The sequence below is a fragment of the Lissotriton vulgaris genome, chromosome 1_2 (genome assembly GCF_964263255.1).
Source record: "Lissotriton vulgaris chromosome 1_2, aLisVul1.2, whole genome shotgun sequence".
Classification (NCBI taxonomy): Eukaryota; Metazoa; Chordata; class Amphibia; order Caudata; family Salamandridae; genus Lissotriton; species Lissotriton vulgaris.
Genome location: NC_141686.1, coordinates 268,245,369 through 268,257,503, shown reverse-complemented (window position 1 = coordinate 268,257,503; position 12,135 = coordinate 268,245,369). Strand labels below are relative to the sequence as shown.

Sequence of the window (12,135 nt, the reverse complement as noted above, 5' to 3'; positions counted from 1 at the left end):
CTAAAAAGCAAGAGTCTCATGCTGAATGATGAACTGTCTGTGAAATTAGCGGGGCACCTGTAATAACCAGCTTCTGTGCCAACACTTCTCCAGAATATTAGCCTTTGAGGTTAGCCGACCTAGCTTCAGTAAAGGTTTTATAGGTGTATGTTTTTCACATACAATGGATACACCTTTTGATGTATGAAAAAAGGAAAAGCAGTCGAGTACCAAACTGCTGGAATGTCTGCTACATAAAGCTGTGTTCTACCCTGTCTAAGAAGGATCCTCTAGAAGGCCTTAGGTTTGTTCCACCAGAGCTCAGCTATGATTGTTACAGTTCTAGACATCTGCGAGGCCACTACGTGGATTTATCCATATTTACACCAGGCATTACTGTATTGATTCTCTAGTCCTCAGGGAGGGTCAGTTCGAGGCATGTGGGCTGCTGAATTCATATCTGTGCATAGATCGCCGCCTAGTTTTGGGTCCGGATGATTGCACATTGTTGTCCTGGAAGAGTCTTCAAAGTATCACGAGATAGGTGGCTCCTCCCCTGGACTACAGTGCGCATGGGCATCGCCTCCATCCCCAGATTGTTTTTTTCCGCCATTGGGTTCGGATGTGTTTCGGTTCCCTCTGTCGGAGTCGATAGTTGTTTAACTTTTCTAACTTGAGACCAAAAGGTCTTTAGGACTTGCGTCGGTATTGTCAATCGTTCGGGTTGTTTATTCATCGGCTCCGAACACTTGCTGCCCTTCCGCGTGCTGTCGGCGCAGACGGGCCTACACGACGCTCCAGACTACTCAACATGGAACGAACTCCGTTTAAGAGGTGCCCGGTGTGCACCTCAAAGTATTCACACCTCGACGTGCACCCAGTGTGCAACAAATGTTTGTCGCCGGACCACGATGAGGCCAGGTGTATGGCCTGCTCCAAGTTCCGGTGCAAGAAGACTCTTAAGCTTCGTAGGGCCGCTAGACTCCAGGCCCAGTTATCGGCGCCCCCGCCGGACAACATCTTTGAGGAAGACGTTGATGACGACACCGTCCTACAAGTTTCGGACTCCAGCCCGGCGTCGGAGGATGACAACTACGACGCGGGGGACGAGGAATTTGAGGAAGTCGTCGGTGAGGTAGGGGACGACGACGGGGCCATTGCCACCGTGGAGGATAGCTCAGAGGAGGAGCATCCTCAGACTGACTCAGGGGTCAATCCCCATTATACGGCCCAGGTCGAGGGATCGCCTTCGGGCCTTACCCAAGACCTTACTACTCGTCCCACGGCCCCGCCTCCGGGCCCGGCCACGGACATTGGTGATGCGCCACTCCCGGTACAGAAACCGAAAGTGAAGCCATCAGGGTCCACACCAGCGGTGTCGAAACCGAAAGTGAAAGTCGCACTGGTGAAACTAAAGGCTCCAAAGGCCTCAGCGCCTAAGACGTCCAAAATGGCCGCCCACATCAAGAGCCGTGCTAAGATGGCCGACCCGAAGACCCCGGTGTCGCAGCCGAAGGCAAAGACGACCGACGCGGCCGCGTCGGCGCCGAAGAAGGTCGACGACCCGAAAAGAGCCTCGAAGACTCGTCAAGTCGACCCCGAAGCTCTAGCTGCGCCGATTCCGGTCGACAAGGCCAAGGGTGGTGATGTGTCGGCTCCGAAGACCGTGCCTTTGATCGCCGACCCGACTCCGGACTCGGGGGAATCGCTCGAGCCGGTCCAGCCCTCACTGTCCTTAACCAAGAAGGTCACGGAGTCCCTTCAACGTATTCGGAAGGACACCTTGGCTCCCGGACCGAAAGATGTGGTGCCGAAGCCTCCACAGAAACCGGCAAAGGCGCAGATGCCAATCCATTTCACGCTGCCGCCGAAGACGACGCCGAAGGCTTTCACTCCAAAACACGGGCTCGGGGCGCCCTCGCAGCTGGTGTCGGCGCCGAAAGCATCATTGGTGGTGTCGCAGCCTCGGCTCCAGCCACTCGCGGACGAGGAGCGTCGAGAGGTTATCATCGACGCCAACACAGGCAAACTCTCTCCTTAAAAGGAAGATCACCCCGGAGCCAGTGTTGGAACATTTTCGTATTCCACTCAAAAAGAAGTTGGACTCTGCGGGTACTTCTGCCCCTGTGGAGCCTGCATCTCCACAAAATTTAGAACTCTCACCAGCTCACTCTATCGCTGGGGAAGGCGACGGAGATGAGGAGGACGAGTACAATTATCCAGCGTACTCGGATCCGGAGGAGGTCAATGAACCTTGGTCTGCTGGAGGCGACCCTGAGGACCCTCAGTCAGGTCATAAACCACAACTTTTTGCAGCAAAAACTTCTCCAACAGAGGACTCAGCCGCCTTCAACGCTCTGATTGAGAGAGCTGCGGCTAACCATGATGTCGACCTCCATGCGGACCCAGTGGATGTCGATTTTCTGTTTGACACCTTCTCAGTGGCTGAAAAGACTGTCAAGACATTGCCTATGCTCAAGGGGGTGCTGAAGCACGCGCCTGAGGTTTTCAAGGATCCCACTCAGGCGCGGGTCATCAATCCTCGTATTGACAAAAAATACAAGGCAGCGCCCACTGATCCAACGTACATCATGGGACACTTGCCACTGGACTCTTTGGTGGTATCCAACGCACGCAAGCGGGCAAACTCGCAAACCACGGGTGATGCTCCTCCCCCAGATAAAGAATCGAAGATCTTTGAAGCCTCAGGCAAACGTATTGCTGCACAGGCAGCTAATATTTGGCGCATTTCAAACACGCAGGCCCTACTTGCACGCTACGATAGGGCGCACTGTGACACCCTAGAAACACTTCTGCAGCACTTACCTGATCAGTACAAAGAAGGTGCTGAAATGTTAATTCAGGAGGGGAAGCTAATCACCAACGCTTCCATTAAGTGTGCACTGGACGTGGCTGATACCGCCTCCAGGGCTATCAACACTAGTGTGTTACTGCGTAGACGTGCATGGCTTAGAATATCAGGGTTTAAACCAGACATACAGACAACCATCTTAAATCAAACAGTTAATCCAGACCACCTGTTTGGCCCTGAAGTGGATGCAACCCTTGAAAAAATGAAGAAAGACACGGACACTGCTAAGTCTATGGGGGCCCTCCAATCCCAGCAGTTTCGGGGTGGTTCCTTTCGCCGCTCCAATAACAGAGGCACCTCAAGGGGTCAGGCATCACAATCCACGCAGTACTTTAAAAGCAACACCCAAACCTCATACACCAACAAGGGTAGAGGTGGCTACAGGGGCAACAACGTCAAAGGCAGAGGACGTGGAAACAACAGCTCCAGGTCCTCCACCGCCAACAAACAGTGACGCCTTGTCACTGCCCCCCGACCACACAACACCGGTCGGGGGGAGACTCCAGCAGTTCCTGCCCGCGTGGAAAACCATCACCACGGACAGGTGGGTCAAATCTCTTATCCAGTACGGTTACTGTCTGGAACTTACTTCCACTCCACCAAACATACCTCCAAGAAGCCGTCCTATGTCCGGCGAGCACTTGCACTTGTTGCAGCAGGAGGTCAAAGCCATGCTGCAAAAAGGGGCAATAGAGCTCGTGCCACTGCAAGAAAGGGGATCAGGAGTTTACTCTCTGTACTTTCTAATCCCCAAAAAGGACGGATGCCTCAGGCCCATCCTGGACCTCAGGCCCCTCAACTGGTACATTCTGTCAGAACACTTCCATATGCTCACGTTGCAGCAGGTTCTCCCTCTGCTTCGGCAGGGGGACTTCCTGGCTACGCTGGATCTCAAGGATGCATACTTTCACATTCCCCTGCATCCTTCACACAGGAAGTACCTCAGATTCACAATTCAAGACCAGCACTACCAGTTCAGGGTTCTGCCTTTCGGGGTCACCACAGCGCCAAGAGTTTTTACAAAGTGCCTGGCGACTGTGGCGGCGCATCTAAGACGCCAGAACATCCACGTCTATCCTTATCTGGACGACTGGCTCTTTCAGGCAAAGTCAGAACAGCAGTGCGCCGACCACGTGTCCCGCACCATTCATCTCCTGCACGATCTGGGATTCTCACTGAATTACCCAAAATCCCATCTCCAGCCCGCCCATATACGGCAGTATCTGAGCGCGACAATAGACACTCTTGCAGCCACTGCGCAGCCAAATTCAGTGAGAATCACCAGCATCCAGACGCTGATCCAACGATTCAGACCTCAACACTCGCTTCCAGCGAAGGTGTTCATGCAGTTGATAGGCATGATGGCCTCCTGCATCTCCCTCGTCCCGCACGCGAGGTTACATATGCGTCCGCTTCAGGAGTGCCTAGCACGTCAGTGGACTCAGGCTCACGGGAAACTAACAGACCTAGTGTTGGTGAGCGGTCGAGCATACAACTCTCTGCATTGGTGGAATCCACAAAACCTTTGCAAGGGCCGACCGTTCCAAGAGCCTGTGCCACAGATTATCCTGACGACGGACGCTTCTCTCCAGGGATGGGGAGCGCATGTACTCCACTACACAGTGCAGGGACTATGGACACTACAGCAAAGGAAGATGCACATCAATGTACTGGAACTGATGGCGATCTTCATGGCCTTAAAGGCATTCAAAGTACATCTGTGCAACAAGGTCGTGTTGATCCGGACGGACAACATGACGGCCATGTACTACATTCAGAAGCAGGGAGGCACACACTCTCCGCAGCTGTCTCATCTGGCTCAGCGCATGTGGAAGTGGGCCATTCAGAGGAACATATTCCTCATGGCGGAGCATCTCCCAGGCAAGGACAATCAGATGGCGGACCTGCTCAGCAGGCACAGCCACCAAATGCACGAGTGGGAGATACATCCATCAGTACTCCAACCGTACTTCCGAAGGTGGGGTCATCCAGAGATAGACCTGTTCGCCACAAGGGAGAACGCAAAATGCCAAAGCTTCGCCGCCAGATTCCCACACCCGCAATCGCAGGGCAATGCGATATGGATGAACTGGTCAGGCAGATTTGCGTACGCTTTTCCCCCAGCACCTCTGATACCGCTGGTGGCGCGCAAGCTCAGGCAGCACTCGATGACTCTCATCCTGGTTGCTCCAACGTGGGCTCGCCAACCATGGTACACCACGTTTTTGGAACTTTCCGTGGTACCGCATCAAAGGCTTCATCTCACACCCAGCCTTCTGACGCAGAGCCATGGCGACATTCAGCACCCAGATCCGCAACAGCTCAACCTGGCGATCTGGCTCCTGAAGTCCTAGAGTTTGGCTACCTCAATCTTCCCCCCGATTGCATGGACATCATTCGGGAGGCAAGGAAGCCCACTACTAGAGCATGTTATGCGGCTAAATGGAAACGGTTTGTCGTTTACTGTGTAAACCACGACATTGACCCGCTGGATGCTTCCATTCAGAACATCATTTGTTACCTGTTCCATCTGTACCAATGCAATTTGGCGTATTCTTCCATCCGCATTCACCTGTTTGCTATGGCCGCATACCTCCAGAATAGGCAACACCTTTCACTTTTCAAGGTTCCTGCTATCAAGGCTTTTCTGGAAGGACTCAAAAGAGTCATTCCACCACGGACACCACCAGCACCTGAATGGAACCTCAATGTGGTTCTTACAAGGCTGATGGGTCCTCCTTTTGAGCCACTGCACTCTTGTGAGCTTCAGTTTCTGACTTGGAAGGTGGCTTTCTTAGTAGCAATTACATCGCTACGGAGGGTTAGTGAGTTGCAGGCACTCACCATCCAAGAACCATTTTTCCAAGTACATGCTAACAGGGTGGTGCTCCGCACTAACCCTAAATTTCTACCCAAGGTTGTATCTCAATTCCACATAAACCAGACAATTGAGTTGCCAGTGTTTTTTCAAAACCCTGAGTCGCTGGCGGAGCGGATGCTCCACACCCTTGACGTTAAAAGAGCCTTAATGTACTACATTGACAGGACAAAGGATTTTCGAAAGACCAAGCAACTTTTCGTTGCATTTGCCTCACACCACAAGGGTAATGCTATTTCCAAAGCTGCTATCGCTAGGTGGATCGTGAAATGTATTCAGATCTGTTACGCTAAGGCTAAACGCACTCTCACTATTCCACCAAGAGCCCACTCCACCAGAAAGTTGGGGGCCTCTATGGCTTTCCTTGGGAACATTCCCTTAGAGGATATTTGTAGAGCAGCCACATGGTCTACCACACACACTTTTACTAAACATTACTGTGTAGACGTGCACTCTAAACAGCAGGCAGCTGTTGGTCAGGCTGTTCTCAGGAACACTTTTTCAAACTGCTGCAGCTGGCACGGGCGGCCGCCGATAAGAGGGGGACTGCTATGTATTCTATGCACAGATATGAATTCAGCAGCCCACATGCCTTGAACTGCAAATGCTACTTACCAGTATGCATCTGTTCTTGGCATGTAGCGCTGCTGACATTCATATCGCCCGCCCTCCTCCCCGGCGCCTGTAGCAGCTGCAGTATTCATATATATATATGCTCACAGCATGGTCATCACTCACATAGTTCACTCCATCTCTGCCAATGGCTAAAAACAATCTGGGGATGGAGGCGATGCCCATGCGCACTGTAGTCCAGGGGAGGAGCCACCTATCTCGTGATACTTCGAAGACTCTTCCAGGACAACAATGTGCAATCATCCGGACCCAACACTAGGCGGCGATCTATGCACAGATATGAATGTCAGCAGCCCTACATGCCAAGAACAGATGCATACTGGTAAGTAGCATTTGCATTTTGCTCATTCAGTCTTACAGGACTTTGTGGTGTAAGTACACTCCTCAGGCCCGCCTCCAGTTCGGGGTAAGAGGTACTTTGGTACTGTTTGAAAAGGTAAGGAATCTGCGGGTAGATATATCTTCAGAAGAATCAGTTATTTACCTTCTGGAATGCTCTTTCTGGCATTTACTTTTGTCTATCCTCACATCCCACCTCCTCATTCTTTGGATTGAACCTTCAGAAATAAGGGCCCAAGTTCGTTTTGGCTCACTGCCTGTTTCACTTTGGTTTTGTCACTCCTGTCTCTTGAGGATGTGGAAAAAAAGGAGCTAAACTGAAATTAATGTGCTGGGGTGGCACCTATATATGCCTCAATGTCATCATGTCCGAGGTTGGCTGGAGTCCCCGTGGATGCCAATGGTGCCACCAACTGGTAAGCAGGAGCTGTGGAAGCTTGTCTGGATCCGGTCTGGCACCTGGAAGGATGTAGAAAGTGAGGAATCTTTAGATGGAACCTCCACCTGAATGAGTGTTACAGAAGGTAGCGCTTTTACTCTTCTAGTGGTGTTCAGGCAGTCCGTGGTTTCTGGGCACTATTATATGTGGGTACTTTCATTTACAGATGATGTCTCAAGATTACCAATTCTGCTAGACCTCAAATGGATGACCAAGTTAATCTCTTTAGGCCACTTGACTCTCTACTGTTAATGAAGTCAAGCATTTCAGCTTCCTGTCGTTGATGGAAAGGTTTAGAATCTGCAAGTGACCTATAACATAATACCTAGCTAGTGCAATATCTTGAAAAAAGAATAGGATTTACGTGAACAGGTACGTGAATAAGACATTAAAAAGTATGATAAAAGTAGAAAATGAGATGGCGCTATCACTTTCTGGGATTAATGATGTTAGATCTACTTAAGCAAAAACTAAATGTTCGGCCATGTGAGCTGTAGATCACATGCTTTGCATACTCCTGCCATCTAGTGTTGGTTCCGGATGTTTGCAAGTTGTTTTTCTTCGAAGAAGTCTTTCCAGTCACGAAGTAGGTAACTCCTCCTTTCGGTAATAGTGGGCATGGGCATCAACTCCATTGTTAGATTGTTTTTTCCCTGCGATCAAGTTCAGATGTGTATCGCTGCGCTCCGCTTTGAAACCATTGCTTTGGTTTTCCGTCAGTGCGCAATCCACTCTAACCGTGATATTGTTTTCAAACACGTATCCCAGTTCTCCGCGTATTGTATCCATCGAGGAAAACATCTACTTCGATGGAAGATCTTGGAGAAGCCGTCCGGCATAACCGCGTCGGTCCACTTCGCAGTCGATGGAACGGACTCCATTTAAATTTTGCCGTCTGTATCGTGCTACGTATACGCGCACGACTTGCACGAAGTCTGCAACTTGTGTTTGTCTCCGGAGCACAATGAAGAAAACTGTAACATGTGTAAATCGTTCCGATTTGAAGAAAACGCTCCGTGATCGTCGTGCTCGACGTCGCGAGATGCAGAGCCATAATGTCAGACATTTTCAGTGAAAAATTCAAGCAGGAATTCGACGCACAAAGGGCAGAGGAAGAACAAGAGGAAAATATTCAGTAATCAGTATTTGCCAATGCAAATTTGTTCCCAACTGATTTAACCAAAAAGATAGATTTCCTTGAATCCACATATCCACAATTTATTGCACGTCACTTTAGGATAGTGTTTCCACAACGATTATGACAGTTCATCAATATTAATTGACAAACTTGTAGCAGTTCATCAACAGAAGTTCCTAATAAATTCAGCCAACGTGTTTTGTCCAACGTAGAACGTCATTAGGGCTATAGTTCAGTGTTCTTTCTGTGTAACTTCTACCTATCACGCAAAAGGTTCTGATTTTTATTTCTATTTTTCTTCTAAAATAATGGTTTCCAAAATGTCATGAGCACTGTATTTCATTAGGTCATCCGTGCCTACTAAATTCCCAATCAGCAGATCTTTCATATATCTGCATCCAAATTCAACAACGATTTCCCTGTAAACCGCTATTACAATGGTCTTGTAAAAGCATCGTACTTACTTGCAGTCCAATCCCTTCAATTAAGCCCCATTCATTTCATTTCATGAAGCTTTATTCGGTTCATAACAATCGATGACCATAAAAGCACATAGCAAAATGCAACAAGATAAAATACAGTAAGTGACAGTAATGTTAAAAAATCATACTTTTCCTGAAAGTCATAGATTTACAAATAAAACTCGCAGCATAAAAACATATAAAAGGGCAGTCCATATTGTATAAAATACACATTGCATCCTCCACAGTACGAATGCCATACCTAAGAAATATTGGTTTCAAATATGCAATCCTTACATTTTGAAACAACGTACAGATAAGCATAAAGTGCATGGTGCTTTGTTTTGAATTCCCGTCGCAGGGACAAGGGCCAACCGGGTGCTTTTTTTGGTGTGGAAAGGCCACCAAAACATGGGCGATTCCAGCTCTCAGTCTAGTTAGCACAAATCGATGCGCCGACCTGGTTACCACATTCAGGTAGTTCTGAAATCCCTCGGTAGCAATATATTTATTGTAGAGATTAACAGTAACAAGGGTATTGGTCACAGCTGAGCGTTTCAGAGTTCTATAGGACTTAAAGGTGTTTTTCATGTCCTGTTTGACAAGACCTTGTGGGGGACAGTGGTCTAACAGCAAATTAATATCAAAAATGCTCAAATAGCTGTCCACAACGTATTTAAGCCATGGTATCATCGACCAGTTGTCTAAACCAAGGCAATCCCTGATGACAAGTTGATTAAACTCTGTCTCTTCCTTGAGCCAGGTCGCTCGATAGAGTAGTAGAGGCCTAAGTAAAGCTAGGTCCCCCAAGTATGCGACCCCTACCTCTTTGTGTATCAACTCAGTTGGGGCAGATTTAGGGAGACATAGTAATTTCTTTATAAAGTCATTCTCTTCCCTCTGCAGATGCTCGACGTTGCAATAACCCCAGAGTCCCGCCCCATAAAGGGCGATAGATACACTGCGCGCCTTGTAGATCTCCATCATATCCTTAATTCGCCTATCTCCCAGTTTAGCGGCAAATTTGAAGATACCAAAGGAGCTTTTTCTCATTTTCGTCCTAACATTGGTTAATTCTTGCCCCCAGCAACCATCGCTAGAAAAGGTAACCCCCAGGTAGCAAAAGCTATTAACATGCTGAACCTTTACCCCTTCTATAAAAAAGGCGCAATTTTTTCCCGTCTTTGTCCCACAGGTCATAGTGTGAGTTTTGTTTTTATTAATCAGCATCCTCCTACTCCCAATAAACAGTGTAAACCTGTCCATCAGGCGCTGCAAGCCAACAGGTGTTCGGGACAGAAGTACCGCGTCATCTGCATAAAGCAGAACAGGGACACTATTACCAGCAACCTGTGGGGCATCAGCCTTAACAGTTTTCAAAGCAGAGTCAACCCCATTAATAAAAAGACTAAACAGCAAGGGGGCAAGGACACATCCCTGTCTAATCCCTCGTTTAACGTTAAAATTTGGGGTACACTCCCCACCAACCCCATAGCGAACACATGTTTGCATCTTACTGTACAATCTAGCAAGGAAAAAAATAATTTCTTTGGGGGCACCCATATCTAGCAGAACTGACCACAGGAGAGAATGATTTACCAAATCGAAAGCACTGCTTAGGTCAGCAAAGCAGAGATATAAATTTCCGGGCTTTGCTCTAGTATACTTGCCAATCAACAATTCAAGATTCAGGCACTGGTCTAACGTCCCCCGCCCCCTCCTGAATCCATATTGTGAATCGGCAAGAATCCCATTCTCATCCGCCCACTCTTCTAATCTATATAACAACACTCGACTCATAATTTTAACCGAAGAGTCAAGCAGGCTAATAGGCCGATAATTGCAAGCTAATGCCTTATCTCCCTTTTTGTAGATGGGGACAATGATGGAATCACCCCAAGAAGGTGGGATCAGAGTGGTAACCGCAGCATTGAGTGCCAAAGTAAGTATCGGTGCCCAGAGCTGCGGCTGAGCCCGGAACACATCAATTGGGACTCCATCTGGCCCCTGGGCCTTACCACCCTTGCTAGATTTAATACTACATTCCACTTCCTTCAGGGCGATATCTAGAGGCACCACAGGCCAAAGCCTTTGGTCCTCGGACGTGTTGATATCTTCCTGAAAGATTGCGGAAAAGTGTTTCACCCATTCCTCACTCCCAACATTGGAGGAGAGCTGTGGGTTATTATCATCTTGGAGGAAAGGGGAGTTAATGGTGGACCAAAATAAGCGGCTGTCAGCAGTTTCTGCAGACTTGGTTAGAAGATCCCAGGCCTCCTGCTGTAGTTCCTTCTTCCTTTTAGATAACGCCTTTTTGTATTCAATTCTTAAAAGTCTGACTCTATTCTTATCTCTTGGTGTAGGGGCTAGAGCGTGTTTAAGTTGCGAAAGAAGGGACGTACATGTATGGTCAAACCAGCCTATCCCTTTTTCGCTTCTACCCGAACTGGTCCCCGTGAAGATGTTATTGATGATGTTATTAATGTTAAGAAAATGAGTCATAACAGAGGCAGGCGGACATCCTGGAGTCAGGATAATATCTATATCCGCACGGCATTTATTTACAATAATGGGTTCCACTATAGATGCTTTTTCCCCTTTCCACCTTAGCCTGGTCCCATTAGCCCTGTGTGGCTCAACACCCCCCAAAGTCTTTGTTGGCAGTTCTACTCTGCATTCCCATATAGTAATTTGCATAGTGATATAGTTGTGATCACTCAGGGAAGAAGCATCCCTTACCGTGGTCAGGCAGTGAGGTACCAGATTAGATGAAACCATAATATGGTCAATTATGGATCCACTATTCCGCCCAATAAAGGTTGGGATGGGACTATCACTACCCCCTAGGTCAGCACTTACTAGCTCAAGGTCGTAGGAAGCCATCACATTATTAATAGCTTCCCCATAGGCGTGGTGTGGGAAGTGTGCCATGCAATCCCCACTATTGGTTTGAATCCCACATGCCCTCGACGAGGACAGACTGCAAACTGTTAAGTTAAAATCCCCTAGCCAAATATAAGTAAAAGTGCATTTTGCCTCAGATATCAGCTTCATGAGGGCACAATCTAACTCCTCAATTACTTTGTGCCGTAAATTGTTAAAATTATTGTTATAAAAATTTATTAAAAGCACGTCAGTGCCGTCCTTTGTACGGACCCAAAGAATTTGCGAGTGGGGTTCGACTAACAGATGTTTAATAATTGTCAATTTTAGATCCACTGAAATTAAAAAAAGTAAACTTCCCTTTGCCCTACCATGCCTTGATTCAGTAGCTTCTAGACTATAGCATGTATACCCTTCAAAACTTGGTTTGGCAACACACCATGTCTCCTGCAGGCATAAAATGTCATAAGACCTTATAATGCCCTCCCACTCCATTTTATGTGCCTTAGAAGC

The 12,135-nt window shown here is 48.1% G+C and overlaps 1 protein-coding gene across 3 annotated transcripts in view; it reads left to right on the top strand.

Annotated features, from left to right (window-relative positions):
- KDM4A (lysine demethylase 4A) overlaps positions 1-12,135 on the top strand; it is a 500,020-nt gene that overhangs the window by 367,322 nt on the left and 120,563 nt on the right. The gene's annotated exons all lie outside the window — the stretch shown is intronic.